At 40.4% G+C, this 21,808-nt stretch overlaps 1 protein-coding gene and 1 non-coding gene across 5 annotated transcripts in view; one reads left to right on the top strand and one right to left on the bottom strand.

The window, feature by feature from the left end:
* Positions 1 to 21,808, bottom strand: part of FARS2 (phenylalanyl-tRNA synthetase 2, mitochondrial) — a 239,858-nt gene that overhangs the window by 114,059 nt on the left and 103,991 nt on the right. The window lies entirely within an intron of this gene.
* TRNAP-AGG (transfer RNA proline (anticodon AGG)) lies at positions 4,389 to 4,460 on the top strand. Its single transcript has one exon. It is a non-coding gene; the product is annotated as a tRNA-Pro (tRNA).

Raw genomic sequence — 21,808 nt, 5'->3', positions numbered from 1 at the left:
CAAGGCTATCACTCAGGCTGTTAAATGGTGCCTGTCAAAAAAGGAGGCAGGCCTGATTATTTCAACTACAGTAGCTAAATCCATGGTGCTCAGCGACCATCTTAGAAAGCATGTACAAACTTCAGAGGACTGTTACTATGACATGTCTTCAAGATCTATGCAAAAAAATCATTCCTAACAAGCTTTTATTTCTTAAGCCTTCCACTATAAAGCTTAACTGGGTGACAAGAATGATTGAGAGAAAAATGGTAGTAGGCTGGTACTTCCAAAGCCAATGGTACTTTGCAACCAAAGTCATCCTATTTCTAATGTCGTGAGATTTAATTTCAATGTTCAATGAAGTGCCATCTAACAGCTGCACACTGGAGAGATACAGACACAGCAAAAAACAAGCTGCACGTTGCAGCAGCTCTGGTTTCAAAACCTCAATGATGTCTACTTTAGGTCACCACCTCAGCCACAGTCTTGCAATTGAAAGCAGCAAGTGGCTGGCAATCACTGACGCTGATGATACTTGAAGGAACTGGACCACAACCGTTCAATCATCATGCATAGTAGCAGAACGGATCACAGTGAAACGCACAGACATCAAAGCGCTGAGATAGAATTCTCCTAAGAACCTCTGTGCAACACACAGAACTGCAGAAGGAAATCTGGAGATCATTTGGTCCAGCCCCCTCCTCAGACAGGGCCACCTAGAGACATGTGCCCAGGACTGGACCTCGCTGAGTTGTATCTCTTACAGATAGTGACACAGGTCAGTAATTTGCTATTGCCACTGCTCTGGATTGTAACAAACACAATAGGAAAACCATCTGAAAATAATTAACGGTGATGCAGAAAACAAGAATGTAAAACACTGTTGGAGAAAGCCTCAAAACTTTTTCAAGGACGTTCACCTGTTTTGGATTTTCCAGATGGACAACACAAAGCATTCACACCCCTCCATGCATTTTGTCTGACACGTTAAGATATCCATCTTTCAGAAATGATCCTTTAAGCAATAAAAGGCCGATAACAACTTTATTTAAGAACTCTCAAAAACATTCCAATAAGAAGGCAAAAGAAGAATTTTCATCTTTATGAAAGGCCTCAATAGCGGCCATAAACAAAGTATTACTCAACATGACTCCCAGCTGATCTTCTGAATCAGCAGAAAAGAATAATATTTAATCTGTCCTTCCTTGCAACAAGGTAATGTTTCAAAAGATTAAACATCTGCTCTGGGTGGGGTATGTAGAAAAAGAAATCACGAGCCATTCTGCAGAAAACAAAACCCTATGTGCATGGATTTAGGAAAGACCATGATGATAAATGTATGTTGATTATTTGCTTAATACATTTGGAATATATTTTCTCATTTATTTAATGGGTTTTTTCTTTCCACAAGGAAAGATCTTCCACTGGGACTCATAAAGGCAGTAATATTTTGGTAAGTTACTATTACACTAAGAATAGTAGAGATTGTCTCACATTTTCTTGTTCACAGCTTTATAATTAACAAAGTAGAAATGTAGGCTGTTATGTTTGAAGGAAGTTTCCCCAGAGAGATCAAATAATCCAAAGCAGCAACAGCTTTCTACAGTTCTGAATATAATTAGAAGAGTCGATTTCTTTTTATGGTGTAAACAGTCAGAGTTAAGTAGATGTGCCTTGGTGGTTGTCGCTTCATTCCTAAGGGCACCTGTAAGAAAGTCAAGATACTCTCTGCCACATCTGTAAAGTATTAATGTTAATTCATGTCATATTAACAAACGCATTTTCGTAGGTAGGAGCACTTTGTCACCAACATTTCAATGCTGAATCTGGAGCCAGTACTGCAAACTGAAGGGCAGATCACCAGCACAAGAGGGACTGAACAAACCTCTCCACAGAAACACAGTTCTCCTAAACTCTGGCTCTGTTGTTAAGAAAACATCTCTCTGCTATGCTTAATGGAGCTGAGTATTGCAAGCATGATTGCATCTACAAAGCAATGTGCATTTGTGTATTTACATACAGATAGAGATGTATATATCTCACAAACATGCTCCATGCTTCTGAATTAGTATTTTCAGGGTTACCAAGAAAAAGCTCCTTTTAAGCCCAGATGGCTATAAGTGAGGGCTAAGCGTGCAGATGGAACACAGGATTTTCACTTGAGAGTAGAGCTTAGCAGAGATATCACAGAAGACAACAGTGCAGGACAAGTAGAGCACAACAGTGGAAGAGCAGCCTGCAGTATAGTGCCAAGACAGGAACAACAAGCAGCTTCCCTCTCCTCCTGGTGGCCTAACAGAATGTAACACTGGACGGTGCCACAGGCTTTCAGGGTGTAAAACATGGCTACTACAAAGCAAGAGTAGTGCCAGCATTTCTCCCTCAGTGCTTAGGGAGGCACACTCCTACAACACAGAGCACCAACATCAAAGCACCCAACATCTGCTATGGCTGCGGATCCCACAGAAGTTCTCAGTCTGTGGCTCCTCAATAAGATCATATTTTCTACCCTAGCGACATACAGCTAAAAATCTCTCTTTTTCCATCACTGCATCTATCTCTCACAGAGAAAACACATCCCTACAGACATCGTTTCCATGCCCTGGACACCTTTCCGCCTCATCACCACCCGGCTGCCTGCTGACTCCTGCACCTTCTCCCTTAGGATTCACCTCAGAAGAAAACAATCTGACTGGAGAGAGGTGCTGGCTGGAAGCAGCACACAGTGGAACCACGAGAGCCATACATCAACACTTCTCATTTTGAGCGGCTCTTTGTAAATCAGATACCATACCGAAATTAGAGATGGATTGTCAACTTCTTTCTTTTTGATGATGCAGCACGGCAGCTGCCAAGGCCACTGCAATTTACAAATATACACAAACCTTTCTCCATCACTCCATTATATAATATTCCTGCAAACATGCATATAGATTAGCAGTATGCTTTTCAAAATGTATTACAAGAGATTTCAGAAAATATAAACACCTCTTGTTCAAATTGCTTTCAAAGGAAGTTTTAGTATCTGGCTCCTCTGAAAGAAGAATAGAATCTTCATGGGGCCACACCAGGAATCGAAAAGTATGGCCCTCTGATCTTTCAATTATCAATACTATCAAACCAAGAGCAGCAAGAGCTAGATGGTTCTAGTGATGGGCATCCAATAATGTCCAATGCAGCTGGCTGCCATTATTTCACTGCAACAGTTAGTTGTTCATTAACTTCTTTTTCTCTTTACCACCCAAGATTATCACTGCACAAAGGACACAATACGTATGCTATTCCATTCTTTTTTTCTGTTGGAAATGAAAGAAGCATGTATGACTGTTTATTACTCCTTATGTGATCTTTGTCTGAAAAGGGGCTGTGAAAACAAAATATATACAAATAGAAAAAAGATCTCAATGGGATAAACTCGCAGGAATAAGATACACGCTGGTGAAACCCCAGATCTTCACCGGGTTCTGAATATTTGCTGTGTCAGATCACAGCAGGTTTGATAATAAAGATATTCACAGAATCACAGAAAGGTTTGGGTTGGAAGGAACCTTCAAGATCACGTAGTTCCAACACCCTGCTGTATACAGGGACACCTCCCTCTAGACCAGGCTGCCCAGAAGCCCATCCAGCCTGGCCTGGAATGCTTCCAGGAAGGGGGCATTCATAACCTCTGTGGGCAACCTGTTCCAGTGTCTCACTACCCTCACAGAAAAGAACTTCTTCCTAATATCTAGTCAAAGTCTACCATCTTCCAGTTTAAAGCCATTTCTCCTCATCCTGTCTCTACATGCCATCATAAAAAGTCCCTCCCCAGCTTTCCTGTTGGCCATGTTCAGGTACTGGGAGGCCACTGTGAGGTGCTCCTAGAGCCTTCCCTTGTCCGGGCTGAAGAGCCCCATCTCTCTCAGGCTGTCATTGCAGGGGAGGTGTTGCAGGCCTCTGGTCATCTCCGTGGGCGTCTCTCCGTGCTGATCTTGATTTCCATATGACTTGAAATGGGTTGAGAGAAGAGGAAGAATTGTGCTAAATCATCCATCTCAATGTACGGAGTTAGTTGTCACAGGTTTGTGCGATGTTGTTTTCCTTGATGGCATGTGAAGTGCGGACAGGCACATTTTAGTGAGAAGTTCTGGAAGGCGTCCCCTGAAGGCGCAGTTGAGGGGAGTGATATGAATTTTCTTTTAAGCGGTCTGGGATGGTTGAGCGTCTGAATTTGTGCAGTGCTGAGTGGTGAGGTAAGGTATGAGTCTGTGGTGTGAGAGGAGCATTTTTGTGTGTTGCAGAGTGCCAGGCTTATTGGAGTTGAAGGAGCGTCTGTCTGGTTGTGAGCCGTGTAATTTGGGTTTTGTGGTGTGGTTTGTGAGTCGTGAGTTGGAGAGAATGAGTTGATGTTGGTGTTGTTAGAAGCTGGCTCGTTGGTCTAGGGGTATGATTCTCGCTTAGGGTGCGAGAGGTCCCGGGTTCAAATCCCGGACGAGCCCTTGTTTTGGTGAGAAAGGCAGGTGCTGAGGTTCAGCCAGTGCGCAAGAGGTGGGTTGAACTGCACTTGTGGGAGGGATAGGTGCATGCATCAGTGCAGGTTAGGGGCAGACCTTCTGGAAAACAGCTCAGTAGAGAAGGACCTGTGTGCCCTGGTGAACAACAGGCTGGTCATTAGCCAACAGGCTTTTCCTGTGGTAGAGCAGACCAAAGGCCTCCTGCAGCGCATTAAAAAAAGTGTGACCAGCACACTGAGGGAGGTAATGTCTGTCCTCATGAGGCCATGCCCACAATTCTGGGTCTCCCAGTTCAAGATAAAGAGGGAATTTCCACAGAAAGTCCAGCTGGAGAGCCACAAGAATAAGGGGACTGAAGCACCACCTTTATGAGGAAAGGCTGAGGAGAGACCTAGGACTCTTCATTGTGAAGAAGAGAATGCTAAGAGGGGAATCTCATCACTGTTTACAAATATCTAAATGTGCAGGAGTTAAGTTGATGGATGCAGTCTCTTTTCAGTGCTGTGCAGCAATAGAACAAGGGGCAATGGACACCAACGGGAACACAGGATGTTCATTCTGGACATGTGGAAGAATTTATTTCCTGTGAGAGTGACAGAGCACTGGAACAGGGTGCCCAGAGAGTTTCTGGAGTGTCCTTCTATGGAGATATTCAAGACTTACCTATGCACCCTACCCTAGAGAACCTGCTTTAGCAGTGGGTTGGACTCGATGATCTCTTGAGGTCCCTTTCAATCTCTACAATTCTGTGATTCTGTAAAACAATGTAGTCAGTTTCTGCCTCTGGTCTCACTGTTTAGACCAGATATTTTGGGAAAGGAGAACAAAGGGCTACGCACTCATGAGCATCAGCTCACACAATCTCCTGCTACACCGTACCTTTATTGTCCCAGAGCGCCTCTGGTCGCAGAGGAAGGTGAAGCTATTAGCCAAGAAAGAACTGTGTTTGCAAATAGTCTTTTGTGGATCCCAAGAATCACACATTTGAAGGGTTCTTTTCCCCCAGCCTGTAAGAGATACACTGAAGTTTCAGACACTGCCTTGTTCTGATAAAGAATATACTTCTGGAGAAAAAAAGCAACTAAGGTAAGTAATCATCACGTTTGCCCTTTTAATATTTAATATGGAATATCCATGAGCAAAACTTCTGATTGTGTTACAATGTGCTTGCATCATCTCTGCATGTGTCACTGCGTGCAATTAAGCTTCTGAAAGTGCATGAATAAGTAACACAGGAGGAGAATAGAATATTCAGCAAACACCTAAGGAGACCATCACATTAAATTCTGATTCATCTGGGAAGGAACTATGTTACACTGAAAAGTATAATTATACATTTTGTCTTAATTAAATATGCTCTTAACAGTGAAACAGACAGCATCTATGTTCTGTTCTTGGCAGTGAAAGAGCACAGAGCTTAAAACTAGCATGTCCTCCCTGCCAAGTATAAAGTCCAGTACCTTTGCTTTTATTATTAACTCATTAATTACAGTTCGCTGTTTTTGAAGCATTTACCATATAATAAATGTGACAACAAATGCAAGAGGGCAAAAGTATAATGAACCAGTGGTCACTCATATGAGTGAGTCATCCAACAATGTGATTTTAGGTAGACAGTATGAACACGATTATACTTATCAAGTACATACACCACAAGCTTTCAATATAAACAATTGCTAAGAGGGTAAAGATGACCAGCTCTTTAGATAATCTGAAACTTAAGGCCGTGCTGAACAGAGGCTGTGAAAGAGAGTAACATGAAAAATAAAATCCTTTGTTGAGAATTCAAAGCCTTTTTTTAGTAGGAAAAAATACAAGAGGATACATTCTTTAAATATACATTTAGCCTCATGGCCTTAATCCACAGAACTATGTTTCTGCACAAAGAGCAGAGCCAATAGCTAGCTGTTATAGGCTGATTTTCCTTGTGCCGTTTTATTTTTGAACTTAAAAGGACATTAAAATGCCAAGTAACAAATAATATTGTCCCACTTCATGTAGTGATTCATTATTGGAAAGTAAGTACTAAATCTAGCCTGAACAAGAATTATGTAACAGGCAGTAAAAGTGGGGGGGGGAGGAGGGGGAGGGAAATAGTAAAGAATAAATACCAGATCTGCAAACCATGGGCAATGGTTGAGAATTAGTACAGCAGATCCATCTACGATGTGTGAAGCAAACTGCCCAAAGAAAACCATCCAAAGCAGAATCAAGAGGAAAACTGTTTTGTAATATAATGTAATAAGCATATATATATGTAATAAGCATAACCATAAATATTCACAGCCCTCCATATGCCTCTTCTCCGAGCTGAGAAGGGGGGAAGGATCACATCCCTTAGCCTGGTTGACCACACTACTAATGCAACCCAAGATGCTGTGAGATTGTTATGCATCACTCTATGGACAATAAACAGGCATTCCAATATAGTTTTTTCTATTCCTCTTGGAACTATCTAATTATTTCTCACAAAGACTTTATGTGCATTTCAGACAAATCAAACTGTTGCATTTCCCTAAGAAAACAATTCTTCACATGGAGCTGGATGGCCATATTTATTCCTTCCTAAATAAACCTAACCTGTAATATTCCTGATATCTGTAATATCTAATTTAATCAGCTGGGATTTTGCAGGGTGCTCACTATATAAGCAGACTGAGCCAGCAATGATAGAAAATCAAAACATGGCCCTAGACAGATTTGTGATGGTTCTTCAGTCAAATTTTTCACACCTTTTTGAAACTCAAAACCTGGAATGTAACTTCTTTCTTCATAATACACATATATAGTCAACATAGAAAATGTGAGGTGGATACAAAGAAGAAAGACAGAATTTGACACCGGCTGTGACAAGCATGAAATATTCAAAAATAGAAGCTGTCTTCTTCCAGCACAAAGCTTGAGAAAGAGGTCCCTGGTTACCGTGCACCAGTGGAGCTTTTTTTCCCCACAAAAGTAGCATTACATCCATCCATCCCAAAATGCCTTCAACAATTTGGCTTAAAGTATGCTTACCAGCTCTTAAAATCATCACAACTTGGACTGGAACAAAGAGGCATCCCCTAAGCATGCTAGCACACTGTGACAGACTTTTCTTTCCTTAAAGTATGGAATTGTGGCTTCGACTCAGATCAAAATCCTACAGATTAAATAAGGAGAAAACCCTATGTTCTCTAGGTAAACATAGAAACGAAGGAATAGGAAGAGGAAATTCAAGTAGGTGAAATAACAACACAAGTTCAATTCTATCTAGAGACTCAACTTCATTCTTTGGTGTCAGTGCAACATTTTTGCTGTACTCCTTAAATTTAAGGGGTTTATGCTGGCAAGAACTCTTGCTGGCAGAATGTTGCTTCAGAAAACCATGCCTTGTTCTGGTTATTGTGAAGAATTTGTGCCTTTATCAGAGGAATTAAGGAAAACAAACAGAAGATCAAAGGAGATCTTTGACATCTTCGTGATTGTCTTTGGAGTTTCAGAGCACGTCTCCATTAATTCTCTACTAACTCTGGGAAACTCTTAATGTAATGATTTTGCTGATGGCAGCACGGGTGAGACTACACTAAGCTTGAAAACACATCTCTTTGATGAATGAAAGGAGACCCTGAAGTGCTAATTCTTCCAGCATTCTTTTCTTCTCGTTTTCCATTCTTCAAGAAGTTAATCCAGTTAAGTCAAGAGTGGCTGGAAAAACGGGGTTGAATCATTCTGTGATTTACATTCAGGAAAAAAGTTGTGGAACAACAGTTTGTCTTCAGTCTTTTGGTGTTTTTCTTGACAGAAGGCATATATATAAACACGCATATTCTATTTGTTCTATTAATACAAGCTTTTTAAAAATTAAGTATGGTCATTAGAACTCGAAGTTTTCCCTTTCCAAATTTAATGAACCTAGTTACAAAACATAATACTGTATGTGGGTATCAGAGTATTCCTTTGCCAGTCGGAAGATAACTTCTTTTGCTTGAGGCAACCTTTTACAAGTACGCCATCTGGTAAACTGAAAATTGCACGTACAACTTTATATGGTTATTACACTCTGGAGTTCTGGAATGCAGAGAGACCAGAACTGTTCAGAAGAATTACAAAAATCAGAGTGAAGAGAGCAGTGTCAGTCACTTATTACCTGGGCATAATCTAATCTAGCGCAGCAAGACTTGAGCAGTAGCTCCTCTGCATCCTGTCTTTGAGAAATAAAGAAGACAATTTCAATCTCCTCTACTCAGCAGCTAAATAAACCTATGTCACTAGGGAGGTAAGATGATCCCTTTTTGTATTTTGTTGTTTTAGCTCTCTTCAATAAAGGAAAAAAGAAAACCCCCAAACAGGTAGATTCAACCCAGGGAATCTCAGTTCTTTTGTTTCTGTGAAGATGGGGACACAACAGGAAGAATAAAAAAAGCGAAATAATCTTCTGAGAAGAAGACACCAGTCATTCCAAATGAGAGAGCCCACCGCATGCAAGAAATTCATCACATAATTGCACTAACTGTCCATCTAGAGCTGCTGCCTTATCCTTTTAACCACGAAGCCATAAAGGGCCTGCTTAGTCCTCTTGGCAACACAGTCCTTGTCCTCTTTGTTACAGTCATAGCCCTGAGTGACAACTTCAAATGCAGGACTCATCATAAAACACAGCTTGCAGAACACACACGCAGCTGCACATATATGGGCTGGGCATTGTTCTTTAGCCTCTTACTTTCACGGGGAACTCAGCTTTGCTTCTAAGAAGCAAAAGGATCCAGGAACGCTTCAGCAGCACAAGGACTAAACTGTTTCAAATCTTTAACCAAGAAGAAAACGTCTTTCTGTGTTGCTGGCTTGCCTTTCCATATTTAGCAGACTTGTTTGTTTTTCCCCCAGATTCTGACATGAGCATACAGATTTCACAGGTTTAAAAAGTAATGTTTTACTCTTGTGGCTGTGTAAAAATATGGCTTAGAAGTAGAACCAAAGAAAACCAAACCCACGATCTGTATTTTTAAGCATCTTTTTTTTAGAACGCTGGGCATTGGTTGCCATGTCTTTGACCAGAACTAACATTCCTTCCAGTGTGAGCGGGGCTGGAGCCAGGCATTAAGCTTCACTTGGCAAATTTCCTTCAAATACTAAAAATTCAAAAGAAAAGTAAGAACTATTTGCCTTCTCCACCGTCACTGTCAAGTTGCAGGAGTGAGCAAATTCAGGAATATTTGACACAGATCGAATAAAGGTGGAAGAGCAGTGAAATTTATTATCAAATTCACAGCTTTGGGGTTTTCAAGTACAGAGCCAGCAGTGCCATGGAGCATTCTGTGCTGAGCTGAGTTTTTGAAAGCATTATAGCTGGCTAAACTGCATACTTGGCTAATGGAAAGGGGAGCCAAGAGCAATACACAGAGTGGCAAAACTAAGTCAGATCATGTCACAGTCATCACTTCAATAGTGTGTCTGAAAAGGCAGCTTATTGCAAAGGCCTGTCATTGAGATATTTTCCCAAGACACAGGACCTTAAGCACATGCAGGTAACAGTGCAACTCAGTTACTTGTGGTAGCTCTCAAGAAAATGCAAAATGACTCTCATGTGAGCCCAGACATTACCTTCCCATCTGTTCCATCAGATCATACAAAGTAAATAACACATATGTCTTGATAAAAGCAGTTGAAGAAAATCCAGATACCACAGGCAGCATTTACTGTCTTTACTACTGTGACAGCACAGTTCAAAGAGATGTCCTACATGCGACTACAGCTCTTACTTCCTGAGCACTCCATAAGCAACTTCAAGGAGGTTACAGCCTAAATACACAAGAAGAAAGAAGTATTCTTAATCCCAGTCTTCAGATGATAAAGTCAAGAGAAATATAACATACTCCACAAAGACAGTAAGGCCCATTCTATGTGCCTGTGTGCTGCTATTGGACAGTCCAAAAAGAATCATTTATCTCTTTGGTGCTCCATCATACTCGATCTATTAAAAGAACACCTACAACCCGAACTGCCCACCCTTTATATAACTAAACTGACTTCTAGAGCTCCAGGAGACCAACTCCATTAGGTACAGAGTATCACAACACTCAAAACACCTCACGAGACCTCATCCTAAATGACCTGGACATAATCACTTAACAAGTCAACAGAAGATCCTTGACCTTCTGATTCTTTACCCACAACAGTACTATGATTTTGTGCAATTTTGTGGGTAAGGCTTTTCGCTCTTGCTATATATGTTAAAAAATGATTGAGCAAGCTGAAAAGGGACACAGGATATTGAAGATACCCGTCACTTAGATGAGAACTCTTTGTGTCCTTTAAAGATGGTGCATTTCAAAAAAGGTCAGGATAGTATAAATCAAATTTCACTTCTGCAGCACTACCTTGTGCTCTGTTCTGTCATTCTGCAGTTGTCCTACGCCCCTGATGTGTCCTGTTAAACAGCTACAACACTGCTAAGAACACAGCCACAATGAGCAATCAAATTAAAAGCCCTTGTATTCAGAGAACTTTAAGATCCGGAAAGATTATACAAGCACAATTTTGCTTATTTCTATAGCTTTGCACTGACTTCTCTCTGCATAGAAAAGTAGAAATGATTCTAAAATATCTTAAAAACAAGACTAAGAAGTCAAACTATTTATTTATTTATTTATTTATTTTCAGTCTGTTGTTTTGGACCTGCTTTCATTGATGGTTAAACTCCATAAACTTAGGTAGAATTACCACTGATGTGCATGCATGTAAATCTAATAGGTACGTTCAAGATTTTCTCTGATACCTTTATATTAGAAACATGACTGCCAGCTTAATTAAGAACAAGAATTTCTAGATGCCATTTTGACAGCAGTTTAACTGTTCATAAAGAAAACTGATTTTATTCCAAAAGTAGCAAAGTGAAATAAATCATTTGGCAGACAGATCTCTGCATACTGCAGTAACGTGTTTATTAATTCACTATTCTTGGGAAATAGTCGCAAGGAGAAGAAAATGAAGTTTGACTTATTTTCTGTAAGTATATGGTAAGATTCCCTTGATGGAAAACTTAGGGTCGGGACATTATGATGAGCATTTAAGAGATACTAAGGGAATTAAAAGAATTTTCAATGATACTAGTGACATTCATCGTCCATGTTAATAACCTATTTACCATGATAGCACCTTAATAGGCTTTTAAATGGCAGAAATGAAATTATACTTCAATACAGCATTATCATTAACATTATGAAGAAAAATCCACAGTTCCTTGTCCTCATCATGCAGCTATTTTTATTCTGTATTTCAGGGGCATCATTAGGACATTTCCCTCCGCCCTCCACCTGCAGAGGAAAATTCCAAACACTGAAGTCTTAAAGTCTGCTTCACCAGCACAACCAGCACAGTTTCTGATCTTTACAAATCTAGATTCCAGGCTGGTCCTTCCTGTCCATCTTTCACACTGGATGAAAGCACAAGTTCCAAATAACAATGAAGCAGCTTACAGACTATCTGGGATGTTCAACTTGTATAACAGAACTAGTCTGGTAGTCTCCATAAGAACTGGAATGCTCAATCCTTTCAAGGTGAAAAAACCTTCCTATCTTTAAAATCCTGATCCATGCAGCATGGTTTGATCCTGCCCGCAGTTGTCTTGAGCGATTTGTTCCCATTGTCTTTAAAATGTTATTGAAAATGAAAGATCACGAGTGTAGTCTTTGTGAAGTACCGCCACTATCTACTTGCTAACATGGACAGAGGGCTCCCTTTCACTATATGAAACCTATCATCTTCATCAGCTAAGGAATCTCTGCCACATAAAAAAACCCACAAGAACACTCTGTAGAAAACACTATATGAATTGCTTCCTTTTTTCTTGTGAGCAAAAATAATGTTTTCCCTTTCTGGCACTGTAGGTACAACTAAGTACAAATGCCTGAAATAGTGTGTGACAAACACTTCTTTAAACTGAATAAAACATGGTTGTTTTTTTTCTTGTCCTGCACAACCATTCCATTTCACAAGCGTTTTGGAAAGTGCTTCAGAAGAGAATAAACATGGGCACATCTAAACTTACATTTCAGAAACCATATCTTAAAGTGAAAAGTAACAATCCAGACATCTTTAAAATGTCTGTTCATTAAAATTCTGTATACTCTACCCAGCTGCACACGATACACTTTTCAATTAGAGTATTTACAACTTTCTTTCCTTGAAGCTTTTGAGCATGTTATAAAGTAAGGACACAACGAAAGAGTCATCAGCTTAGAGGAGCCTGATATGGAACATTTTCTAATTGCTCTGAACCAAGGACCATTTCTGCACATTTTTTAAATGTACCAGTGTTACTAATAAAAGGCACTCAGCTGACCAACTCTCTTGACCAAGATCTTGACATCCAGAGAGCCTGGGGATCGCAGAAGGCCTCATCCAGCTTCCCACATCACTCTTAATCACCTTCACTCTGTTTCTTGGGGGACAGCTTCTGTAAGAAAGGCCTTAATTTGGTTTTGGTTTCCCTAAAGAAAACACCAAGGGTTTTGATTACGGCCAATCACTCACAGATGACCGGCGATAGACTCAGCCTGGAAGTGCATATCCAGTGACTTCTGGTCATTGCCTGCCTGGGCTAGAGGCCAACTGGCAATCTGAAGGTGAAAGGCTCTAAAGCCACTTACTGATCTCCTGAGCCATGGACATCCCTTAGCTGCTTATTTCTCGTAACCTGATATTGATCAAAAAATGGAGAAGCATCAGTACAACAAACAGAAAAAGTGTTGCTATTTCCAATTCCATTTTTAATTACAAAATAATAATAATAATAATAATATCCAGCAGTTTTTCAAGTCCTTTTTGCACCGTAACACACTGTTACTCCTCTAGTGCTTGAGTTTACACTGAGATAAGAGAACAAATAGAATCAATTCTGCACCTTTTGATTACATAGAAAATGAAAAAGACAAATCCCACAGTGCATAAGACTGGATGCTATCGCTTTGTACCCCATGCTAGTACACTGCACTGCATCAAAAGTAGTAATGGAAACTCTCTGGGGTGCTACAGCATGCACAATAAGCCTTCACTCTTTCTGTCTGTTCCACTCCTTGTCCAATCAGATGTCAGGTTTTCCCAGTTTCCAGGTGGAAGTAGGTCTACAGCACATTCTGCAGTCATCTACACTAGTCTGTCAACTTAGAACTCTATAAAATCCTGCAAGACATCATCAAGGATATCAAAAGCATAGAATGGAATAATAGAATGGCGTGGGTTGAAAAGGACCTCAAATATCACCTAGTTTCAACTCCCCTGTCATGGACAGGGTTGCCAACCACCAGACTGGGCTGCCCAGAGCCACATCCAGCCTGGCCTTGAATGCCTCCAGGGATGGGGCATCCACAGCCTCCTTGGGCAACCTGTTCCAGTGCGTCACCACCCTCTGTGTGAAAAACTGCCTCCTAATATACAACCTCTCCCCTGTCTTAGTTTAAAACCATTCTCCCTTGTCCTATCACTGTCCACCCATGCTGGCCTTCCGCTGAGCTGCAATTTAAATCCCTCCTATCAGCAATACTCTAACATGTGACTCAAACTGCCTGTGAAGATGTATGCCACATACCTATGACAAGATTGGTACAACTACAAAACCATTACTATCGATATAGGAACAATAAGAACAGGCTGAGGAGAAGTGCGCCACTACATTTCTAGGACTATATTTTAGCAAGTTGTCACTCTGGAGACAAAGAACTCCTGAGTTGCCTCATGGTGAACCTGCAAAAACTTTAGGCCTTTTAATCTAGGAGGACCCGAAGTGACTCCCAGCCCTCTCTTCTCCTTTTTGGCACAGGACACCTTTCTCCCATACCACAGGAAAGCAATTCTACTTCATAACAGCAATGAATTATAAAGGAAAAAAATGCAGCAGGAAATGAAAGACCAAAAGAGACGACACAGAAAGGGAATGAGGAAAGTAGCACAGTACCTGAGACAAGCCTAACCAGAAACAGTATGAAAGCACAGACATGAAAAGGTACCATAGGAGAAACTGGCACAGCAGCAGGCAATGATGCAGATTAACAGAGCGCGACAATCAGTGGATGCCCAACTGGATTGTCACCCTCCTATCCAAAAGATGAGATATGTCAGACTAAGCCCTGAACATTAAATGTCTTAAACATTAAAATATAAAGAGATCGAGCAGACAGAGATGCCAGCTTCAGTCACTGGGTAAAAAAATAAAAAGATTTCACTGCTAACCAAATTACATAAGAGCAAGGTTGCAAAAAAAGAAAGAAAGAAATATTAACATAAACTGGTTAGCTGTGCAAGATTTATCAAGTTAGAATAAAGTATGTTTTCAGGCTACGTTAATTCGAGCTTCAATTATATTGAGAAAGGCACTGAAATAACCAAATTATGAAGCCCCAAAAGCATTTAATAATCACAAAAACGAAGCAGATGCACTAATAAAATTAACACTAATAAACTAGGTCAGGACTGAGGGAAGGAAAAGAGGGATGAAGGAGGAAAAGAGCTCCACCCCGAGATCACGGCGTGTCCCCTCGTGCTGCTGTGGTGCTGCAAACCAGGCTCAGTGCTGCCCAGACTGCAAATGATGCAGCTCTTTGACCTCTTTAACACAGACACTGCTCACATCATCTCTGTAGGATCTCTGCTTGCTACAGCCAGCATCTAAACGACTACTGAATATAGAAACCTGGCAGGAAATGCTCCCTCTACCAGCAGCTTGTTAATCTTCAGATTAGGAAAGAAGGCCTTTCAGCAACACAGGTATATCTGCAGTGCAGTAGAGTCTGGAGAGATAAGCAGAGGACATTCAGGAGATCCCAGGCTCTTGAGTCACCCTGTGACCTTTGGGCTCAGGAAAGTAATTTTGGCACTGGGTCTCAGCTTGCCTCCCCCTGAGGAAGTGTAACCTCCACCAGCTCACTTTTTGTAAAGTGTTTAGAGACAGGAGAAGCCAGCATCCAACTGTGCTGCCCTTTTACTGTTAACCCTTCCTAAAGCTGAGCAACTCCTCAGAAATCAAAGGAACACAAAGAAGTTCTCAAATCCACTAGACTTTGGCTTTGCATTTCAACACATAAAATACAGCTCACAAGCTGGACTGCATAGTGATGCTGAGTGCTAGCCAAGCTCAAAGGAGAGTCAGAACTGCTCTCCATCTCAGAATATGACCCTCCCCTGTTATAAAACAGATGCATAAATGATTACAGCGATTATGCAGAGGAGTGAGATTATGTAAGTGCTAAACACTGCTGTTGTAATACAGATACACAAAAAAGTATGAAGGGGCCTAGGGATGTGGCATTTCTTTCTAGCTTTTTTAGGAAGGAAGAGAAAGAATGAGAAAGAGGGGGCTGGATAAGTGCAAGGGGAATTCTTTAGGCAGGACAGAAATGTTGTCTTTCTATCAGGCACTCCTTTGCTCACATAGGGAAAGATCTAGAGCAACAGCAAAACAGCAGAGGGAGAAACAGAGAAGCTAGGAGCTAAACTGTTCATTAAAAGTCGAGACTGGAAAGAGCTGACAAGCATTACGGTGCCGCAGAAGATCATTCTTCTCAACTTTCTGGCACAAGAAATCAGGAACAACTGCCAGTAAAACAAAACAAAAAGAAAAAAAACAAAACAAAACAAAGAAGAACAGAACCATCAAGGACACGGGAACAAAGTCACTTGGCAATTCTGAAGAGTGGAGAACGGTAGCAGAGATGAACAAACTGTTCATTTAGGTATGGCGAATTCTGGAAGCTCAACTGCTCCTACGAATGCTGGTATTAAAGCATCCACTTTTACATCCCCTTCCTCAACTGAAGGTTCATACAGCACTGTAAAGATTCTAAGACATTTTACAATGTAAAAGCAGAGCAAGTACACGCACTGGAACAGGCTGCCCAAGGAGGTTGCGGATACCCCATCCCTGGAGGCATTCAAGGCCAGACTGGATGTAGCTCTGGACAGCCTGGTCTGGTGGTTGACAATCCTGCACATAGCAGTGGGGTTGAAACTGGATGATCATTGTGGTCCTTTTCAACCCAGGCCATTCTATGATTCTATGCAGTGATGGGCATAGAGGACAATTAGCAGAAGCTCTGGCAAGTAACTCCAGAAACTGGGTACAGGCAAGTCTGTCACTTCATACTAGTGTATGTGTTAGTCAGGATAACAATGCAGTGACTGCAAAAATAACATTTAAAAAATCAAGATCGTTCAATTATAGTTAGTTCTGAAACCACTTATCAAAAACCTCATGCATGCAAACCTTCAGCCTTATTAAGAAGAGAGCTGAGCAGTAGACCTTTATATGAATCACAGAAGCCATTCCCACCCTCTTCTTCCCATACTGTGCCCAAACCCTTTACAAGGATGTCTCAGGCTTGTGTAATCTTTCTATTCTGTGGCTGTGGTTGAGGTAGACATGGAGGTTTTCAGGTTACAATCAGTCCATCAACAACCCATCACTGACTCCCCCTCCACGTCCCTCAAGCACAGGATCTGAGCACAGCTCCACAAGGATGGCCCACATGTACCAGCCAGACTAAGGATCAGCTTTGCATAGGGACTCAAAGGGAAGGAAAACTAGCAGGTTTTAGGAGGAAAAAAATCAGTAAGACACTACCCAAAGACTGCTCAGTATTCATTGGAATCACAGTTCCTTGCCTCAAAAGGATGTGAACCTATTCAAGTAACATAACATAAGATCAGGAAGGAAGACATATTTTAATCCTCACCTAATATTTTCAGTGTTGCTATTTTTAAAAGCATGTATTCTTTGCACCTTATTGACTGTAAATCTAGGTCCAATATTACATTATTAGAAATCCACTTTTTCATGTAATTATATATATATGACTAAAGAGTCTGCTTAGCTTTTGTTGACTGCCAAAAGCAAAGGTTGATGAGAGGTATAGATCTATTGAAAGACTACTTTGGGCAGGCTTTATTATGGCCAGTAAGGTATATCTCAGTTTTCTGATCATTTCATTCCTGCTCTTTTCTTGTAGCAAAGCCTTACATGCCTTAGCTCCAAAAGCTGACAAGCACACATTCCTAAAACATAAACACGCCTAGAAGTCACCAACAGCTGATTTTCCAGGAATTTTTAGAGGATGGCATCCTGTTAGTAGATTGCTCATATCTATTTTTATACTGGAAGGTCTTCAGGGAGTCTGATTGTCATTTGAGACTGTGTGGTACGCGCCTAACAAAGAGTGGGTAGCACCATAAATTTCCTAATGTGTCATTATGCATCACTATCATTATTTATTGCCCTTGTTTTTGAAAGTTGAAATAACATCTTGTGTGTAGGACAATGCATTTAGCTCAATTAAAAATCACTAAATCTTTATTAAGCTTTCAGCTATCAGCGCTATCAATGTATTTATTTGAGAACACCCACTCCTCTTACAAGGACACTTCAAGGATGAATCTAGAAAGGATACACCAAGTTTCCTCCACAGGAAACGTCCAGGATAAACTTCTCGTATTCTTCTTCCATGGTAAAAAAAAATATAATAATAATAAAAAATGAATATTCTCCCAGCTAAATACAAATGTTACAAATATTTTTGGTCCAAAGAGAAGCAAACAGATTGGTAAAGCAGTATCCTTGGCAGATTACTCAAAATGCAGACATCATTTCACCCAAAGGAATGAAGAGTTTTAGTGGTTTAATGTTTAAGTGTTTAATGGTTTAAGCATATATATCAGCGTATTTTTCACTAATATTATCATGTCAATACAAGATGTTGTTTTTACCAGTTCCTCGAGAGAAAAAATAAGTCTCAAACTCTTAGCAGCTCGGAACCTTGGGGATATTAAATTACACAGGTCAACAGTGAAAACAAAAGCATCAAATAGGCTTTTAAAAATGAGGGTAAAAACAAAAACTAAATCATGTTCTCCGTGTGCTGAAACAGTAAGCAGGAGAAAATCCTAGGGCAATTCCCATACATACTATTCTCTGGCATAATCAATGGGAAAGCCAGTCATAACACTGGACAGCACTGCTGCATGTAGGCAAATTAATCAAATTAGTATACGCTAGATTCAAAGACTGAAACACATACTTGATATATCGATTAACTGATCTGAAAATAGCAGCTCTCATATTCCACTATTTTGAAGCTGCTATTCTTTTCCATTTTTAAAGAAATCAAGTGTTGTTCTTTCAATTCATTGACATCTTATAAAGGGCTCAGCTGCAGATTCATGTCTCCTTTAATACCTGCACTTCATCTCTTTTGTCTAGGAACTTCAGCCCCCAAGCTGGAGGATGGAAATCCTCCCAAAGTCATTAACATCCTCTCCCCTTATCATTCAATTTCGACAGAATTCTCCCTTTTGTTACCCATCTCTTTTGTTTGCTTATGCATTGAAGCGTCAGATGCCGTGGTGTAACAAGACAGCGCACTGGGTCAGGTCACAGTATTTTATGAAAACTCCTTGAGACTGTCCTAGTAAAAGCCAAGAACATGTATGAACGGGAAAAAAACAAACCACCTTGCCCTCATTCACTCACGTATAGGCTGCTTAAATCACAGACGGAAGTCATCTCATCCAATCACATACACAGACACATTACAGTTTCTCTTGTGCTGCTCCCCCAAACCGTAGCGTAAAATCTGTCCCTCGATATACAACAAAGATAGTTTGTAAAAACTTTTCTTCAGGGTGTTTCAGAAACAACGAACAGGAAATGTGATGCTTTACCTTTCAGTACAGCTCACAACAAAAAGAAGAAATCAGAACATCTAATGTCACAAGGTATCAAAATGGATACACGTGGACATTTACAAAACAATTCATCATGACAGTTTTCTCATAAATGAGTCAAGTTCTTTCTACCGGTATCAATATTGAATAAAAAATACATTTTTTTTTTCAGCTCAAAAACACAAAACACCAACAGTTTAATGAGAGAATGCCTTGCCTATTCTATACATTGTCCTGTGAACCAGTGTTTTCACATGGTGGAAGCAAGGCATGCTGGAATGTCCATCTGCTTCTGCTCACACTTAGCGGAAGCAGAGTCCTTTAGGGGCCACTTATTCTCCTGTGCTTGGGCTTACCAGCATCATTCTCTCTGCCAATCCAAAAATCAAAGTGGATCCTGGCTGACTAGCAATCAAGAGCACACAGACAAAGAGTAATCAATACAGCTCTGACCCTAATTCCTTTATGATTTAAAGTAAAACACTAATTTACTCGAGAATTCAGGCCACGGGATATTCCCTCTCATGATCTGACCTTTTTCTGCTTATGCCTGCCTGGTCTCCTTAGGCTGAACAAATATTTGTAACTGATAACTCAATACATTGTTACAGGGCAAGCGATGTAACAGCTACCTGAATATGATGTTAAGAAGGATGAGAGACATAACTGACAGGCCCATAATCTTCAAAGCAGTTTTACGTGGGAGCAAACTAAAGCATACAGACCACTCGTGACTTGTCAGCTAATAATGTAATCACTTCTTATTCTAATACCACGCTGTAGTACAAGCCAATCATTTATTCTGTGAGTCTTCCAGCAAAACTGCATAAAGCAACAATAATCCTCCCTCCAAACATGACATTTTTATTTCTCGTTGTACGTGAATTAATTGAAATTCAAATTCAAATGCTTTGTGTGTACACAGTTGGAAGCTTGTCCTGCCTCTTAGTTAAGCATGCTTTCTAACAATCCAATACTACTATGCTAAATTCTCAAATAAGCTGGGAAAGAATTTCCGAATAAATTGTTTTCAAGGCAATATCTTTATTTTAAGTAAGAAAGAAGCATGTATGCATTCAAACAGTCTTTCTTACGAAGAACTCCTTCCAACACATAGCTACCATTATTTCTAGATAGGCAAAAACCAAAAATAAAAACATTTGTTTGCTTGAAGCTGTTTAAAGGCCATAGAATACATGGACTGTAGTGTGAAGTCACCATTAAGCTGAGCCAAAAGTTAATCTCAACATAATCCACCTAATCTCAATATAATCCACCCTAAATATCAGCAACAATGGAGGGGAAGTCAATGGTTGCCAATGGAGGTACATCAGCCCCAGCAGTGGAGGGAAAGATGAGCTGGGACTGGTGGGGGAGGTCCTCATGCCTGCTGGTAGACTCAAAGGGCAGAAATGGATGAGGAGAAAGCAGACATGTAAGCTCAACTTGTCTTTTCTGCATCTCAAGTACAAATCAGGGCTAGAACAATCATGATGAGGAGAAAGAGTTGCAAACCTAAGCTTCCTTCTAAAGGGGATGAGATAGTCATGTACTCTCCATCTTCCCTGCCTTCCTATAAGTCTGTCCTGAAAGCACCTAAACCTGCCAATCAGTTACCATCAACCTGCAGCAAGAACACAGGCCAGAGAGGGGAAATACACTAATTCTCGTCTAAACAGAGTGAAATAATTACAAAAATAATAGTCGGTAAATTATAATGATAGCTTTCTGATAGATGACCATCTTAGAGGATATCATTGTGCTTCATACTACAGTAAAATCATTTTATTTGAAAGGATGTTTCCCAAAACTAAGAAGTCATATAAAACAGATAGGAACGTCACCTCCTATTTAGTATTGCAATCATTTCTGTCCGTAGCCTGGAACGCATGGTGTAAATAAACTGTGCATTAAAAATGCACTAAATGCAATAAAAACAGCTCATGCATTTCCAGCAAGTTCACTTGAAACAACTTCCCTGTGGAAGTATTTTTAAGACACCACATAATGCATAAAAACCTTGCCTTTCCTGCAAAAAAATTTGCAATATACTACCTGCACTTACACCATGAGAGGTGGGAACAGCATCAGTATTGTCGTATATACACCATATTCCACTGTAACAGAGAAATGCAACTAACTGGCCCAGTTAACTGGTGATAGTCTCAGATAAGGTGTGCATGCCTCTATGTTGCACGAAGCTGAGAGGTGAATGAAATAAAAGGCAGACGTTCAGCTTGTGCAACATCTCAGCTGGGTTCACAACAACCTGCACCAACTGAAGATCTCTTTCCACACATTCATTCATCCTTGAAACATTTGCCTTGTGCAAGACACAGTGACAGAGGAGATGAATGACGCCCGCATCTTCTTATCAGGTATGACAGGTTGTGACACTGCAGTCTGGAAAGTGTTCACAGATTAGAGATGAAGTATTAGTTCTCTGAGTAACACAACCTTGAGGGGAAATCCTACAAGGGAAAATAAAAACAATCAAGAAGCAAACAAACAAACAAACAAGAGAATACCAAAACCCACAACAAAAACAAATGATTTTCATATGACAGCTTTATATAAGAGAAAAAAGTTGCCAGCTAACTAGCTTATGGGGTAAGTGATGCAAACAAAGTTTCAATAGAGACGGA

Source organism: Excalfactoria chinensis, chromosome 2, assembly GCF_039878825.1.
Source record: "Excalfactoria chinensis isolate bCotChi1 chromosome 2, bCotChi1.hap2, whole genome shotgun sequence".
Classification (NCBI taxonomy): domain Eukaryota; kingdom Metazoa; phylum Chordata; class Aves; order Galliformes; family Phasianidae; genus Excalfactoria; species Excalfactoria chinensis.
Note: the sequence above shows the minus strand (reverse complement) of the source record. Positions and strands in the feature narration are given on the sequence as shown.